Source organism: Elephantulus edwardii, unplaced genomic scaffold, assembly GCF_000299155.1.
Source record: "Elephantulus edwardii isolate Elephantulus edwardi_28Jun2011 unplaced genomic scaffold, EleEdw1.0 scaffold00033, whole genome shotgun sequence".
NCBI lineage: Eukaryota > Metazoa > Chordata > Mammalia > Macroscelidea > Macroscelididae > Elephantulus > Elephantulus edwardii.
This window is the reverse complement of record NW_006399783.1, coordinates 12,122,916-12,128,594: the sequence shown is the minus strand read 5'-3', so window position 1 is coordinate 12,128,594 and position 5,679 is coordinate 12,122,916. Positions and strand designations below refer to the sequence as shown.

General features: G+C 40.4%; 1 protein-coding gene across 1 annotated transcript in view; it reads right to left on the bottom strand.

Moving 5' to 3' along the window:
• The window catches only part of LOC102875889 (23 kDa integral membrane protein-like), a 33,487-nt gene that overhangs the window by 26,895 nt on the left and 913 nt on the right, over positions 1-5,679 (bottom strand). The gene's annotated exons all lie outside the window — the stretch shown is intronic.

Genomic DNA, 5,679 nt, shown 5'->3' with positions numbered 1-5,679 from the left:
TTCTCTCCTTGAAAAGCAAAAGACAAACTCCTTCATTGGTACACAACCCCCCGCCCCATACTTTTAACTTGTTAGTTAAATTTGTGTCTCCTAGGCTGCAACAGTTCCAGTTCCTTTATGCATCTTCAAGGATATGAACATGTACAGCTAAGCACAATTGATAATAGTGCATCTAAATTCCAAAATCAATCTCCACAATGGCCTACATGTTTCCTATTGACAAAGGGGCCCTTTAGAGTAGTGAGAGAAGATCTTCACCCTGAAACTTATAGTGTCCCTTTTCAGCAGGAAGTAGCTAAAAGAATACACCATCCCCTTTTCCTTATGAATCACGGTGCAATCTCTCTCAAGGAGGAGTGATAGGGAATGGCAAAGGACACACTGACAAGGAGATTAACCAGAACTGGTTTTGACAAGCACTGTGTCAATGGGACAATTAAAACAGACTTTCAAGGGGAAAAAAAAGAGGAACAAACTGGGGGTGGGGGGGGTAGAGAAAATAGTGTAACAATGAATGAATGGAAATCCAAAATCTCTGTAAATGTTCATTAAAATTAATAAAATAAAATTTAAAAAAGAAATACAGAATAGAAAGATAAAACCAAAATGGATTTCAGAAGAAACTATAAAAATTGTAATCGAGCAACAAGAAGCCAAGACAGAAAGAAGAGCTGAACAGAGAATTTCAAAGGGCAAATTGAGAAGACAAAGCAAAATGATATATCAGTATGTGCAAAGAGCTAGAGTCAGAGACTAAAAAGAGAAGAAGATGCTTGGCATTTTTCAAGCTGAAAGAACTGAATCCAAATTCAAGCCTCAAATTGCAACATTGAGAGAAGCTACAGGCAAAATCTTGAATAAACCAGAAAGCACTTAAAGAAGATAAGAGAAATACATAGCCACTGTACCAAAAAAGAATTAGTAGACACTGAAATATTTCAGGAAGTACCTTATGAACAGAAGTCAATGGTAATGAAGGATGAAATTCAAGCTGCACTGAAGGCACTGGCAAAAAATGAGGCCTCAGGGATCAATAGAATATCAATTGACATGATTCAACTAGTAAATGTAGCCCTGGATGTGCTCACTAGTCTATACCAGGAAATTTGGAGGACAGTTACATGGCTGACTGGAAGTGATCCATATTTGTTCCCTTTCTCAAGAAAGGCGACCACATAGAATGTGGAGATTATGGAACAATATCATAATATCACATGCAAGCAAAATATTGCTAAATATCATCTAAGACCAGCTAGGGACAGGGAACACTGACAGGGAACTGTCAGAAGGTTGAGTGGGGTTTGAAAGAGGTCATGGCACCTAAGATATCATGCAGATGCCAAATGGATCCTGGCTTAAAGCAGAGAATACCAGAAGAGTTTATACTTTATTAACTCTGCAAAGGCATTTGACTATGTGGAGCATAATAAATCATGGCTAACACTGAGAAACCCTAATAACAACTCCACTATATTGCTCACAATGATCCACCTGGATTAGTTTAAATTCTGAAACACTTGGTTTGTGGATGGTGGATAGTTTGTGGATTGTGCATTTCAATTCTTTGCAAAAGTTCAGTTGTTTGCCTTTTGAGTTCTTTCACCTTTAAGTCAACCATACAGCTTTGCCCTCAGGAAGAGGACAGAGTAGAGTATAGCTGCCAAGTGAGCTTCAAAAAACAAACAAGGCCATGCATATTGCCTTGAGTCAGAACCGTCATACTTGACCCTCCAGTAGCTTTTCAGAGGTTGTAATTCACTTGAGAGGAGATGTCTATCATTCTTCTGTGGAGCTGCTGGAGGATTTGAACCTCCAGAGAGGTGCTACCTTGGAGTTAGCAATGTAACTTACAACAAGACTATGCCCTCAGAGTTCTTTCTGTAAAGTGAGATGAAGGAGGATTGCATAGAAGAAACACAGAATTGATAGAGTCATGGAGATTGTGGCACAGGATAGGGCCACGTTCAGATCTGTTATTCATAGTGTTGCTAGGAGTATTAGTCGACTTGATGGCACCTAACAAAATCTGAGATCCTGTTGAATAAGACTCAGACCAGCAGACCATGGACTTACAGTGTCCCTACCCTTGTGAACAACTACTGAAGCTGCCTTGTACTGTACCATCTACCAAATCTTCACCATGCTCAAACCCACAGTTGTAGTTACTATTTCAATCCATATCCTTAAAGGTCTTCCTATCCCTCACTGATCCTCCACTTTTCACAGCATGTTGCTGTTTTTCAAAGACCAGATTCTCCTGACAATATGTACAAAATATGTGAGACAAAGTTCCGCCCTCTCTTGCCTCTAAGGAGCGCTCTGGTTGCATTCCCTCCAAGACAGTCCTGTTTGCCCTCTTGACAGTCCACGCAATATTCAGTACTCTTCTCCAACACCACAAGCATTTAAAAATACCATGACTTTGATGAGGCACATCTTACCCTTTTAATTGACATCCTTGCTCTTTAACACTTTAAAGAGGTCCTCAACAGCAGGTTTTCCCAATGTCCTTTGATTTATTTTTTTTTTCTTTTCCCTTTGTCTTGGCACTTGAGAATAGAACTGGTGGACAGGAAGCCACCGGAACCGAAGTCATGACGCTGAGGGGGCTGGAGCTCTCTCCCTTTGCCTCCATACATAACGGGGACCAGACTGCACCCACGCCCCCGCCAAGAAAAGGAGGGTCGTCCTTTGATTTCTTGACTGCTGCTACCATTGGTTTTGATTGAGGATAGAAGTTTCTCACATGGTAGAAGCCAGAAGATTGCTGCTGTTGTCATGTGCTCTCAAGTTGACTATACTCAGCAATCCTTTGAATAGTGGATCTAAACCCATTCATTCTGTGCCATCCTTACCATCTCCAAAAGGCTTGTGTCCATTGCTACAGTCACTGTGAACATCTGTCTTCTTGAGGGTTTTCCTCTCTTTCACTGACCCCTCCCACCTTTCCCAGCACAATGTCCTTCTCCAAGCACTGACTCCTCCTAACAATATACCCAAAGTATGTGAGACAGAAATTCACCCTTCTTGTCTCCAAGAACCCTCCTGATTGAACTTTCTCCAGGACAGACCTATTTGTTCTCTTGGCAGTCCATGGGCTATTCAGTACCCTTTCCTAAAACCACAACTCAAAGAGATCATTTCTTCTGACATCCTCAGTCATTGTCCAATTTTCAGATGCTTGTTGTTGTTGTTGCTGATTGCTGTCAAGTTGAGCATGACTCATAGTGACTCTATGAACAAAAGACCTGAAGCCTTTCTATAATTATTGTTATTTCTCAAAGTTCATAGAGTGGCATCCACTTCCTAAACATCATACCTCTGGAAACTCTTTGAACTTAGAGAAACGACAACTTCAGATGCCTAGCAAGCCACTAAGAAGATCATGGCTCAACCAGGTGCACTTTAGTCTTTAAAAGTATCTATTGTTCATATACTCTAACATGGACTCTAATAGCAGATTTTCTCAATGCAACTTGTCTTGTGACTTGGGGTTTTGTTTGTTTGTTTATTTGTTTTCTGATTTTTTAAACTGCTAGTACCAAGGGTGTTGATTGTGGATCCCACTAAGAGGAAATCAATGACAACTTCAATCTTTTCTTCTTCTATCATGATGCTGCCTAGTGGCCCAGTGTTGAGGGTATTTGTTTTCTTGATGCTGAGATTTAGTCCATATTGAAGTCCTTGATCTTCTACAGCAAGAGCTACAAAGTCCTCCTCACTTTTAATGAGAAAGGAAAAAACCCCTGGTCTTGTAAATTTTATAACCTACAATGATGCACATACATACATAGGGTTTCCAGAGGCCTGCTATTTCAGAAGTGGATGGCCAATCCTTCTTCCTAGTCTGTCTTAATCTTAATGTTCAGATTTAGAGAAGTATCCAACAGACAAGCGTTTTTTAGAAAAAGTGAAAGATACATGCCTTATTGTGGAGATAACCATTGGTATTAGTGTTGTCCCTGCCCCTGGCACAAATGTCTTTACCCACTTATTTCCCTGCTCCACCATCCACCAGGATACCCATCCATTTCTACCTACTCCCTTCAACATCTATCTCCCATTGTCCAGCCCTTGATCTGATAGCTTATATCTAAAGCTTCCTTGGCTTCTGTGATTCCAAACAGGTCAGCGGCTGATAGTTTCTTATGCTGTGAGCAGTGTCTCTTAAGTTTAGTGGTAATGTTTCCCGAGGAAGGTGATGTACGGACAGCACAGGAGGGGAAGGCACTCTATGAGGTGGATTGATTCACTGACTGTGGTAATAGTGTATGTATGTTGGAGACAGTGCGATTGGCACAGGAAAGAGCAGAGTTTAGGGCTTTTGTACATAGGTTCACTATGAGTCGAAAGCAACTCGACGGAACATAACAACAACAACAACACAATGATGTACAAGTACCAATCATGGTCCTGCGTTTGCCTTCAAGACTAATGGGTTGTATCTGTCACCAGTCATATTCATGTAACTATTTCCTTTTTCTTCTGTTTTGTTAAAGAAAGGCATGGCTAGGATTCACTGGATGCCTTTCCCTCATTCTGGAATGATTGTCATCTAGAATGATTGTCTTTGTTCTGCTTAAAACTTACAAAGTCTCTATAGAATGCTTGAATCTGGAGTGCCTTTCAACCCTAAGACAAGATGGCAACAAGGATGAGATCCAAAGACCTCTTTGCTAAAGGGATCCCCCAGGAGTTGAGGACTGGAATCAATATCAGAGAAGGGATTTTTGTACCCTATTGCTTTCCCTGAATCCCAGAGACCCCATGAGGTAAGCTCTCTTGGATCTGAGCCTTTTACTTCCTTGTGACTGTATGAGGACTTTTATTAAGGTTTGAGTTGTGTATGTAAGATTGCCTTTGGTACTCTCATAAAAAATCCTGGAGAAATCAAGTGTTAAACTTGTAAGAAACTAAAATTAGATTTTAGGATAGAGCTTTTATGGAAGTCTGATCATTGTGTATTGGCATTTCTAGGATTGTTGATAAGTTTGTTTTGTTTTGTTTTTTTTAAATTGCATGTGTTAAAAACCCTGTTCTAATAAGTTTTTTCCCCTTGTCCTTTCCCCTAATCTTTCCTTTTTTATCCTCTTGCTAGGATTTTATTTGCTCCCACTGGCTATGAAAGAAGGTTATAGACTCCTGTGTCAGATTAAGGCTGTTGAGAGGATGACAGGAAGTCAGATTCAACTCTAAGGAAGCAATATACAAACTAAAGCTCAAGGTGCTTCCCCTGTCACGATTTCATTGAACCCAAGAGCACTAAACTTAGAACAAATTTGAACCATCTCTGAAATTAAGAAATGCTGTATCTAGGGACAATCCAGTATATAGACAGGTGCTGTGGCTTTGTCACATGCTTGCACTTATCTACTTGGAAACAGTCTCATTGGAAACAGTCTAGAAAAATAAATGACCATTTTTGGAGTTCTCTATAGAACCATTTTTTTTGGTTTCACAGAAAAATTGCAAGTTGTAAAAAGTGAAATGGAACACATCAAGAATAATGTTCTGGGGGAGCTCTGGTGGCCTAGTGGCAAGAAGCTGCACTGCAATCCCAGAGGAACACGGTTCGAATCCACCAGATGCTCTGCCGGAGAAGGAGGCGCAATATCCTCCTGTACCAGTCAGATCTGATTTGACGGTACACGCACACAAAATAATAAAAAATTTAAAAAA